At 51.5% G+C, this 12,306-nt stretch overlaps 1 long non-coding RNA gene across 1 annotated transcript; it reads left to right on the top strand.

Moving 5' to 3' along the window:
- Positions 1 to 549: 549 nt before the first annotated feature.
- On the top strand, positions 550 to 9,530 carry LOC144376007 (uncharacterized). The gene is made up of 2 exons (XR_013435996.1): positions 550 to 805; positions 3,399 to 9,530. It is a non-coding gene; the product is annotated as an uncharacterized LOC144376007 (long non-coding RNA).
- The last annotated feature ends 2,776 nt before the right edge of the window (positions 9,531 to 12,306 follow it).

Genomic DNA, 12,306 nt, shown 5'->3' with positions numbered 1-12,306 from the left:
CTTTCCCCTGCACCCCAGCCCACCTCCCTCCAGCACACAGTGGGTCCAATGTCATGGATGTCCTGGGAGCCTCTCTCCTCTGGAGGAAACGAATTGATTTCAAGTTCCATTCCACTGGGTCTCATGATTCTTTCTTACTGCCTGCCGTGACGACCTGGGAGGCGTCGGCGCCCAGCTGCTGTGGCCCAGGAGGCTGTGTCATCCACACAGTAGTCATTCTTCACCAGCTGGACAAATGGCGCCCGGTGTCATCCTCTTGTCTCTCCTGAGACGGGTGCGGTCAGTCTCATAACTGCTGGAAAACTCATCTCCCCTCCCTGAGAGGCAAGAAGGGAACAGGAGGCCTCACGGGAACTTCAGAGATGGACCCAGAATCACTGTCACCTCCCTGTGGCATTCCAGGACGAATGGGACGTTTCTGGGAAAACTGCGCCTCAGGATCGTTCCCGGGTGGCAGCTGGCTCAGAACACCATTTATTTCAGGGCAAGGAACCCAGCGACGGCTGCTCACAGGCGGGAGGTCCCCCTCCCAACGCAGACTGGGCAGGGTTCCAGAAAGCCAGGGCGTCGGGCATCTTTTCAAAGACTTGGGTCACTGCGTTCGCTCCTCCCTGCAAAAATACAAGAAGTGAGCGTCTCCCGGCAGCGGACTTCACAGGTTCCGGAAGGCATGGCCTCATTCATTCACTCACTCATTCACTCCCTTACTCCACACACATTTATCAAGTCCCCGCCGTGTGGCAGGCGCTGGGGACAGAGAGATGAATAACACTGGCGGCCCTGTTGTCAAGGAGCTGGCTTGCTGGTAAGGGAGCAAGAAAAACGCAGGCAAATAAAAGAGCCAGAGACCTTCGCGCAGCCGAGAAGGAGGAGCAGGTAGAGAGGAGGGCGGGATGGGCGGACCGGAGCGCAGGGCGCAGTTGGCAAGCACAGGGGGCAGCAGGACTGCAGAGGCTGGTGGGAACTGTTAGCCGCTCCCACTGGAGCCGGGAGTTCAAGGGCAGGGACGGCTGAGGCTTGGTGAGCCGGATCACGAGGGCACCCCTGCCTCACTGCTGAACAGTTTAGGTTTTATTCTGAGGGCAATGGGGAGCCTGAACAAGTGTTTTTTTTTTTTTTTTTTTTAATCCCAGCGGCTCGGAGGCTGAGACAGGAGGATTGCCAAGTTCAAAGCCAGCCTCAGCAAATTAGTGAGGCCCTAAGCAGCTAAGCAAGACCCTGTCTCTAAATAAAATACAAAAGGGCTGGGGATGTGGCTTAGTGTTTAAGTACCCCTGGGTTCGTTCCCCCGGGAGGGAAGGAAGGAAAGAAGGAAGAAAGAAAGGGAGGAAGGGAGGGAGGGAGGGAGGGGGGAATAACCCTGTCCAATGTATATGTGCCTTTAATATGTGCTTTTAGAAAAATCCCCCCCGGCTGCACGGGAGAGGGGCTTTGGAGGGGAAGATTGGACGGCTTGCATGGGAGTCTGATCTATGATGCACACAGTGATTGTTGTGAGGAGAGGAGGAAGGGAGACACCCAAATCTCCAGCACCCAAGGACATACCAGACACGGCCAATGAGAGAGAAAGGGGAGTGAACTTTACGCTTGGGATCCTGGCTTGGGGAGCTGATTTAGGAAGGGTGCCAGCTGTCAGAGAGAAACCTCATAGTAATTTGAGCAGTAAAGGATGTAGTTATTTTGCACGTTGAAAAGTCTAGAGGTTTCTAGACGTGACTTAACAAAAACTCAGTAGTGTCATTAAAGACCTAAGAACTTTCTTTCTGCTTGACCATCCCTAATGTACTAAGGAAAAAAAAACCCAAAAACTCATTGTCATAAAATGGTTGCTGCAGATCCAGTCATTTTCATGGCATTCAAGGCTAGAAAAAGGGGGAAGAGATGACCCCGCCATGTCTATTCCTTTCCATCAAAAAACAAATAAACAAAACTGGCTATCTCTAGTTACAGGGAAATTTGAAAAGTCAGTTTTTAATTTTGTATCTTTTCTGGAACCTCTGGTGGAGGTAAGTAAGGAAGAAAGGGGTTTGGGCATGGGAAAGAGTCAGCAGGGTCACCGGCAGAATGGAAAATTCAGAGGAAAAGTCAGCAATAGCCCGCTGCCCCGGGGTGGGTGGGATGTAGGAGCAAAAGCAGTTCCCCTACTATGTGGCCGATTCCCTGGATTCAATTCTCTCTGTCTACAGACTCAGAAGGGTTTGCTTTCCTGGTTGGAGCTTTGTGGACCCATCTGTCTTTGAAGAGGCTCAGGGGCTATAAGGGAGTTGGTTTCCTGAAATAATGGTCATAGGAGCCTCAAGAAACAGAGATGGGGGAGAGAGGGCAGCAACTGGGTGCTGTGTAGGAGGAGAAGCTGATGGAAGGCAGAGGGGGAAAGAGGAAGGAGAGCTCAGTGGTGTCCTGAGGTTGGCCTGGTCTAGAGGGAGCCATGGCTGGAGGGCAGGGAGATACTGGATGCAGGGGACCTGCTACAGCCACTGCTGGCACAGAGTGAATCTGAGATGTCATGTGCATCCATTGTGCTCCATGACAGAGTGAGCCGCAAGGCAGTCCCCCCTCGGTCACATTCTCTGCTGGTTGCTTCCAGATCTATTAGGACTTGACTCCCTGTGGGACGACGGAAGGCTCTGCTGCAGCTCCCACTGGCGGGGGTTGGGGGGTGGGGGGGTGGGAGTGTCAGTTTATCCATCAGGAGATGCCCAGTTATGCTGCAGTAACAAGCAACTCTCAAATTCATTGGTTAAATGCCACGAAAAGTCCACTTCTCACTCATACTGCAAGTCCACCTGGGGCTTTGCATCTCTCAGCCGCCCAGGAACCTCTGGGGTCACAGGTGTCCCTGAGTGCTGCAGCAGTGGGGAGGAAACACGGTAGGCTGTGTGCTAGCTCTGAAAGCTTGCACCTGGATCACGATGTCCCTTCTGCTGCATTGGCCGAGTCAAAGCACACATTCACCCCTAACTTCATGACCCAGAAAATGAGAAATGAAATCTGTGAACAGACCTAATGAATACATCCCAACCGCAGTGGTCTGGGGCTGCTGGCCAACTGTGCTGCTGACTGCGGCTTGTAGAGGAAAAGTTAATCACCTGCTGGTAATGATCAGAGCCACCAACCTTGTGTGTTATGTTTGGGATCTGGGGTGTGCCCCGAAAGTTCTCCTTGATACAGGGGTATTCAGAGGTGATTGGATTGTGAGAGCTGTAGCCTATTGTTCCATCCTAGTTTGAATGGACTGACTGGGAAGTTGGCAAATGGGACGTGGCTGGAGGAGGCGGGTCACGGGTGGCATGCCCTGGAAGGGTGCATCTTCCCTGTGACCCCTCCCCTTTCTCTCTCTCTGCTTCCTGACCCTGTCATGAGCTGAGCTGCTTTCTTCCTCTGTGCCGTCCCCCCAGGCGGTGTCGCCTCACCTTGGGCCCAGCACAATGGAGTCAGCTGTCTATGGACTGAGACCTCTGAAACCGCGAGCCGCCCCCCCAACTTTTCCTCCTTTAAGTCACTGTTGTTGGGTCACAGAGACGACGAGGCTTACTAAAATGTTCTGCTAGTAGGTTTACCTACATTCACTGTGACATCAGCTCCTCCAGGGCAGGCGTCCCTGGGTGGTGATGACCTGTGTGGCTGTAGCACCTGGAACTAGGACCAACGTCCTTGGCAAATATTTGTGGAATAAAGAATTAATCCTCGAGCCTCACCACGATCTTAGTGAAGCAGGGATTGGAACTGTCTCTTACAAACGAGAAAACTCAGAAAAGTCGAGTAAAGCAGCCCAGAGCCGCACACCTCCTTCAGACTCAGAGCTCAGCCCTGGACGGGGCCCCTGCAGTCCTGGCTCAGGGCTCTTCTCCGCCCCTTTGGCCTGTGCCTTTCCCGTTTGGCTGGTGCCTTGTCGCCTTGGCAGACAGGAGCGCGGCTCTCCCCACACTTGCTCTGCATTTTCCCTCTGGCCATGGGATGGCCCCACCATTCCTCGGCCGGACCGGTGGTGGGTGACCTGATCCCTCAAATCCCTGCTCCTTCTTTGAGGCGTGTGGCGGGTGCATCAGAGCGTCTGTGACAAACTGGGGCAGAGAGGACTGACCTCTGTGTGCACAGGGTCACTCGCCCATGGCTTCTGTGGACGTCTCATCTGCAGGGGGATCACCTGACCCTCCCCATGCGGTTGGCACCTATCAGACCTGCCCTGTGCCGGACCCTGTGCTCGCTGCTGGCTTGGACCCTCGAGGAACGTGCAGCCGAGCGGAATCCTTCAGGACAGAGAATTTGGGGAGATGAGGGAAAATCAGCAAGCGTGGACAGTGATGACGGGAAAAGAGGCCACCTCAAAGCTCTGGACCCGTCAGGGTGCTGTTCCAGCCGTTCTTCCTCGTCGGCAGGTTCCCAGCCCGTGTGTCTGGACCCAGCCATCCCACCTGGGGGGCTGGTTTCTGCTGATCTGGCCCCGGTGACATTGGCTCCACGTTTGCAGCCATAGCACCAGTGTCCCCTTGGAGGACCTGCTGTCCCCCGTCCACATGTGAAAGGACTCTGGATCCAGGTGCCCTTCCTTCCTGCCACTGTCCAAGAAGTGGGGGCTCCAGAGGACAACACAAGTCCCTCCCAGTGCCGATTCCCTGGGGAAGGCGCTCAGTGGTGTCCACTGCCTGGTCTCAGCCTGGTCTGTCCCTGTCTTCCCCAGGTGGGTGAGCGCCTCTCCCTATCTGCTTCCTAAATCTCCACGTAGCTTCGTGAGCCTGCTCCGTGGGTCCCCGATGTCCTAACTGATGTCTGAAGGGCTCTGACCCCAGAGCTGGGGGGCAACTTAGAAGCCATTTGATCTGACCTTTTTATCCTCTAGATGAACAAATCGAGGCCCAGGAATCAGTTGGAGCCTGGAGAATAGACAATGGCAAGTGTTCCTGGGCCAGCTGCTTTCTAAGCACTGTGGCCACCTGGCGACCCCCTGCTGGGGGCCCAGGCCCTACGATTCAGAGTGACTCATGCAGATTCCAGGGCCAGGGCTGGCCTCCGGGCCCAGGCCATCTGGTTTTGGAGCCTGAGCCATCTCCCAGTGGCTCCTTTTCCTCCAGTGGCTTGCCAGGTGCTGTGGTTCAGATGTGAGGTCACCGCGGAAGCCCTCGTGTGAGACAGTGCAATAATATGAGATTAGGAGAGTTGTGATTCCCATCAATGGCTCAATCCGCTGATATGGATTAATTAGATGATAGCTGTGGGCAGGAGAAGGAGGTCCCTGGGGGTGTGCTGTTGGTGTCCTAGTTTGCTCCTGGTAAGGGAGGATCTCTCTCTGCTTCCTGGCTGCTGTGTCCTGAGAGGCTTTCCTCTGCCACACCCTCCCTCCATCACGTCCTGCCTCACCTGGGGCCCAGAGCTGTGGAGTCAGCCAGCCCTGCATTGGCTGAACCTCCGAAATCGTGAGCCCAGATCAACTTTTCCTCCTCGATGTCCTTCGTATCAGACGTGTTTTGGTCCCGGTGATGCAAAAGTTGACTGAAACACCAGGGGCAAATCTAGGCGAGGACATTGGAACCCAGGGCCCATGAGTCCTGCGTAGGGACTGTCTGGACAGAGCTCGTCACCGACTCCGTAGTCACCAGGTTGGCCTCAGGCTCCTGTGGTTTGGCCCTCCCATCCTCCCTTCATTCCTGTGCTCTCTGGGTCAGGTGGCATCCCTACTTTCCTGTTTTTGTGGCGCTTGGGATGGATCACAGTGCCTTGTGAGTCCTAGGCAAGTGCTCCAAGACTGAGCCACACCCCAGGCCTCCACGTTTCTCTTTTGAAGCCTGTCCCTATCAGGGACTGCAGGTGTCTAGTGCCCGTCCCTTGGGTCTCCTCTGAACTATGGTCAAGTGATCTCAGCCATGATCAGAGAGGCCTGGCTTGGGAGCTCGGAGGACCGTGCTACAGAGTCCTAACAAAATGGTTAGGGAGGTCTGGCCAAAGCAGTAGTCAGGGTGCCCCCCTCTGGGGCACCCTGCACCTCCATTTTGCTCTCCAACGGACAAGGCCCAGATTAGGAGCGCCTGTGGGTAGGTCTCGCCCAAGACTTCCATGAGTGGAGGTGTATGGGCCACTTGGTCCCAGCCTTGTTCTGGATGAGAGGAGAGTTTCACCCCACCATGGTGGCCCTAGCTCAGTCCTGCCCTCTCCCAGCCCACTGCCCCTTTCTCTCCAGGTCTCCATCTCCACCAGGCCCTCAACCTTGACTCAACCTCCTTACCCCCTAGAAGGAGACCCCTGCCCTCCTTTTCTGCAAACTCAGCTGGGGAGGGGGCTCCCCCAGTTCTCTCCTCCTCTTTGCCCTTTCCAGGAGAGGGATGGATTCTGCTCCATGTGTGGACTCGCATGGGGATTCATTCAACTCAGTGTCACCCGTGTGAGAGCAGAGTCCCCGGTCCCCAGTTGAACCAAGAAGTAAGCACCCCCTACCAGAGCAAGTCCTCTCCTTTCTGAGGCCAGCCTCACAGCCTCGCATGGGGAGAGGACATGCCCTGGTAGCAGGGCTTTGATCTTGCCCCAGTGAGGAACCGAGTCCTACATTTCCCATCAAGGGGCACTGCACTGTCCTCCAAGTGCCATTGCCCATCTGCATGCGGCTTGTTTAGGGCCTTTCGGGACAGGGGAGTAGAATCAGTAACATCCGTGCTGTTTCCTCCTCCGCGGGGGAAGCGCTGGCGGGACTTTCTGGTCATTGCTCCACGCAGTCATCACTCTGCTGATATTTAGGGAGGGATGACAGGGTGCGTGATACCGCAATAAGGCGAGCATCACCTTTGTTGGCGCTTAGCGGGGCAGACAGGCATTAAACAGGCCGTGACAGGTAGGCGCGGTGAGCATCCTCATCAACACAGCAGGCAGCTGGGTGGATCTCAGGCCAGAGCAGGCCGCCTGGGGGAGGAATCCTTCCCACCCACATCTGGGGGGTCACTGTGGCGTAGGTCAAGGCAGCGAGGCAGAGGGAACAACCCAGGGAGAGCATTGGTCACCTGAACGACTGAACTAATCAGAATGTCTGAACCCGGAGTTCAAGAGGAAGAGGGGCAAGGACATTTGCAAGTGTCGCTTTGTATCCCCAAGGAGATCGGTTCCAGGAGATGCCACGGATGCCAAAATCCACAGTTGCTAAAATCCCTTACATAAAATGAGGCAGTATTGGCATATAATCTTTGCACATTCTCCCACATATACTCTTTTTTTAAAAAAAAATTTTAAAGAGAGAGAATTTTTTTTTTAATATTTATTTTTTAGACACAACATCTTTGTTTGTATGTGGTGCTGAGGATCGAACCCGGGCCACACGCATGCCAGGCGAGCGTGCTACCGCTTGAGCCACATCCCCAGCCCTCTCCCACATATACTCTTAAGTCATGTCTAGATTACTTCTAATACCTAAGGCAACACCCATGCCATGTCCGCAATGCTATACTACATTGTTTAGGGGATGATGGCAAGAAAAAAGTCTGTATGTTCAGAACAGAACTAATTATCTTTTCCCCAATATTTTCCATCTGAGTTTGGTTGAATCCATCTATTCAGAGCCTGCAGATGCAGAGGACTAACAGTAATTTAACAATTCATTGGCACCTACTGGGTTCTATGTGCTGAGAAAAGAGGAGATGGAGGCTGGCAAGATTGGGGAGGATTTGTAAATCAAGGCGAGAGATTCCAATTTGATGCTGGATCTATTTGTTCCTGTCCTTAAGCAAAAGAGTAAAAAAGTACATTTTCACCCGAGGAGAATCATCCAGGATTGTGTGTGGAGTTGGGGCTGGCAGGGGCAAGGCCAGAGGCAGGGAGGAGAGGATCTATCTGGAGGCTGTTGTCATAACTCAGACAAGACATGGAGATGGTTTGGGTTAAGGTAGTGTCAAGAAAACGGAGAGAAAGTCAGGTGAACTGGCACATGCCTGTAATTTCAGCAACTTGGGAGGCTGAGGCAGGAGGACCGCAAGTTTGAAGCCAGCCTCAGCAACTTGGGGAGACCTTAAGCAGCCTAGAGAGAACCTGTCTCAAAATGAAAAATAAAAAGGGCTGGGAATGAGGCTCAGGGGTTGTGTCCCTGGCTTCAATCTCCAATACCATCCCACACTCACAAAAAAAAGAAAAAGAAAAAAAATGGAGAGAAATCAGTGGATTCATGAGGTATTTAGAAAGTGGGATCAATATATGGCAAGGGAAGAGGGAGAAGTTTTTAATAAAATATGTCCTTCTCTTGGCCCACCCTGGCCTTGGGGCTCAGAAACCTCCTGATCAGTTTGGGAGATGCATGAACCACCTTCCCTAACGAAAGGCAGTGGTAATTAAGGACCCAAGGTCCCTAGATTCAGCAGCCCAAGATCCCCAGCCCCCCACTCCTTACTGTTCTCAGGGCTCCTGGCCCCACACAACCCCCAGTGTCCCTCCCAGAATCAGATCCCACAAGATCACAGCTGGCGGCTGAGCCCAATGTCCCTTAGGTATGTCCTTGGTCCTGTGCCTTCCCTGGGAGCAACTCAATAAGCAACAGGATGACTTGTTCATGAAAAACCCGTAGAGACTCCACCTCGCACACATTAAGGTGGCTACTATGAAAAAAAATAACACGTTGTGCGGTCCAGCAATTCCACTTCTGAGTGCGTATTGAGAACAGAAGGCTGGGACTCAAACAGACACTTTGTTCCCATGTACGTGATGGCCAGAGAGAGAGAGGCAATGGAGTGTCCTTTGACGGACGGATGGGTAAACAAATGGGTAGCACGAGTACAGTGGAACATGATTGTTCTTAAAAGGCATAAAACCCAGGCCCACACTGCACATGATAACCCTTAAGGACGTGATGTTAGAGGAAATAGGCAAACACAAAGGGTGACCCTGTGTGATTCCACCGACATGACAGAGCTGGAGTGGTCAAGTTCCCAGAGACAGAAAGCAGCAGGGTGGTGCCAGGGGCTACAGAGGGGAAGGGGGACCGGGCTCTGCTGCTTCATGAATACGGGGTTTAGTTTACAAAATGCAGAGAGTTCTGCGACAGATGGTGGTGATGGTTTCAGAGCACTGACTATGATGGTGAATTTCATGATATATGTCTTTTAGCATGATTTTAAAAAATTGGGGTTTTTTTTAGTGGTAAATGGACAGAATGCCTTTATTTGTTTATTTTTATGGGATGTTGAGGATCGAACCCAGTGCCTCATACATGCTAGGCAAGTGTTCTGCCACTGAGCTACAGCCCCTACTCTTACCATAACTCTTAAAAATCAAGAGTAGGGGGAGAGAAAGAAAGAACACGGGAGGAAAAAAGTTCAGTCTCTTGGACTTTTTTTTTTTTTTCTCAGTGCTGGGGAGGGAACCTAGAGCTATGGCAAGTTCTAGGTTCTGAGTTCTGCTACTGCGTCACTTCCCCAGCCCCAAGCTCCTGGTTGATAATGTGGTACCATGAGGTGAGATGTTCCCATTTGGGGAAGCTGGGTAAAGGGTACATGGACCTCTCTGTACCGTTTTTGCAACTTCTTATAAGTCTGTATTTCAAAATAAAAAGATCAGAAAAACTATAGATGGTGAGAGTGGAAATCTTCCCTGCCTCCCCATCCTACTAACTGTCCCCGGGGTCACAAATAAGTTTCTTATTTGTCCTTCCAGAATTTATTTTTGCATGTACAAAAATGCAAAATAGCTAGACATGATGGCTTTCCTCTGTTTTTTTATACAAAGGTACTGAGTCTATTAATACACTATTCTGCTCTTTGTGCTTTTCACCTAGTAAATCCTAGAACTTATTCTACTTCAATATACAGAAAGCTTCCCACTTATTTTTAAATGTGCATACACAGTCATGCATGGCTTAATGACAGGGATGTGTCTTGAGAAAGGTGCCATTAGGCAATTCCTTGTTTTGTGAACATTGTAGAGTACCCTTCCAAACCAGATGGTATCTGTCAATAACTCCATGCCGCCTCTTGAGCAATGGAGACTTGATACACAAGATGAATGAAGCTTCTGTGGACATAACACAACACTGTTTAATAGCAATCTTTTTTTTTTTAATAAGTAAAAGGAAGGCACTCTATGATAGTAAGGAAAAGTGTGGTATGGTAAAAATATAACAAGACCATTTATCATTGTCAAGTATTATGCACTTATATTATGTATATAAGGCTGTGTGCTGTGTTTTTATACAACTGACAGTGAAGTAGGCTTGTGTACTTACTTCAGCATCACCACCAAACATGTATGTGAGTGATGAGTTGTGCCACAACAATGGCTACGATGTCACTAAGCTATGGGAATATTTTTGTTCCATTATAATCTCATGGGATCACAGTTGTATCTGTTCCCCATTGTTGGCTGAAATGTCCTAATATAGTGCAAGAGGCAATTTCATGGTCTGGATGTCCTGTAGTCGATTTAACCAATCCTCTTTGGATGGACATGTAGGTTACTATGCTGTTCCAATCAGCTCTGCAACATATGCCCTTGTATAGATGCCATTTTTTTCCCCCTTCCCAGAAGTGCAGTCACTGAGTTTTTCTCTCACTTGCCTCATCTCATGACTGACAGGTGCTCCTTGGGAAGGCTGTTTGCTGCCACAGTTGGAGGACCTGAGTTTGAATCCCCACTCTGCTACTTACTAGCTCTGTGACCCTGGGCAAGGTCCTTCATCTCTTTGGGCCTCAATTTCTCCCATCTGAATGTGGGGTCTGGTGTGAGACCTGCCTTGTAGGGTTGCTGAGTTGTGGAGTTTCTGGTGAGCATTTATTGATGTCAGTGTAAACAGGAGGTCGGGCCCTTCCTGCCTCAGCTTCCACAGCAGGCCCCAAATCAGCAAAGGCTGACGTTCAAAGGAAATCTTTCAGGGCCTGCTCTACCCACCTGCTGGAAGACTCTCCTGCAGCAGGTAACAAAACACCAGCGGGCGGCTGGGGTTGTGGCTCAGTGGTAGACACTTGCCTCACATGTGTGAGGCACAGGGTTCAATTCTCAGCACCTCATATAAATGAATGAATAATATAAAGTCCATCAACAACTTAAGAAAACAAACAAACAAACAATGGAGAGAGAGTAGCGGGCCAGTCTCTGCCTCACCCACCTTGCCAGAGTTGTCCCTTGCCAAGGGTTTCCCAGGAACCTCCTGATTCCAAAGGTGAGTTCCCTTGCTGCAGCATTGGCTGAAGATAAGGTCACCGTGTTCAAGGGTCTCTTAGCACAGGACATCCAACCTGCCCTGGAGGGAGGGGCATTGGCTTTCCCTCTGCTACTCTGGTCAACCTGAGACCCAAGCTGTTTCTGGAGACATTCTGGTCTCTGCCAAGGGAGAGGATGGCAGAGTGGACAATCACGAGAACAGGACTCGGCAGCCCTGGAGGCAGATGTGCTGGGGCTTACCAATGGGGTAAATGTTGGCAGGTCACTTGACCTCTGTGAGCGTCCAGGCTGTCATCTGTGAGGTCCTATTACCCAGCTCCCAGGCTTTCCATGCACCATCTCAGAGGATCCTCAAAACACCCTCAGGGGCTGGCTTCCTCAGCACCTTCATCTTGCACATGATAAAACTAGGGCTAAGAAGCCTCATGACTGGGGAATGGCAGACGCTGAAATCCAACCCAGATCTTTCCGACTCCAGACCCTCAAGTTCTCTCATCACGGGCTCTTCCACCAACGCAAGATCCATTCTTTACAAAAGAGGAGTCCACTTGGCCAGCAGCTGGATGGCCGGCCGGTGGGTGGAGAGAAGTCCCTGTACCACTGGGTGCAGAATTGCCAGCTATCGCTGAGGGTGCCGGCTCCTAACAGCCAGCGCCCCTCCCCAACTCCAGGCCAGCTGAGAGTGAGCTGGGGAGAGATAACAGTTGGCAAAACACATTAGCATCTTCCTATCTGCTAATTAGTTTTGTGAAAAAAAAAATTATTTATTTATATATTTATTTTTCACTAGAGAGCTATTGAGGTTTGGGAAATGTAGTGACGTGTGTTACATGAAAAGGAAAGAAAAGGAAAAGGCTCTTGCTGCAAGCCTCAGATCGTCTCCCGGTGGAAAACCAGCAGGGAGCAGGGAGGCCCTGATCTAGGAACATGCCTCAGGGAAACAGCAAGAATCTCTGGGTGTTACCGGGTCCCTGGCTTTGGTGCACCAGGCCCTGTGCAAAAGCCTCCAAAATATGGACAAGAATATGAGTGGGTCTTACATTCAGGAAACAAAAAATGCCCATAGCCCAGGATGGTGTCTGATTTGGGTCATGTGACTAGGGTGGGATTAAAGGCCATTTCCACCCCTGAGCTCTTGCTCAGTTGTACCTCCTGCCTGAGGTGCCCTTCCTCCCCTGCAGCTCT

This window comes from Ictidomys tridecemlineatus, chromosome 3, assembly GCF_052094955.1.
Source record: "Ictidomys tridecemlineatus isolate mIctTri1 chromosome 3, mIctTri1.hap1, whole genome shotgun sequence".
Taxonomy (NCBI): domain Eukaryota; kingdom Metazoa; phylum Chordata; class Mammalia; order Rodentia; family Sciuridae; genus Ictidomys; species Ictidomys tridecemlineatus.
This window is presented reverse-complemented; position numbering and strand designations above follow the sequence as displayed.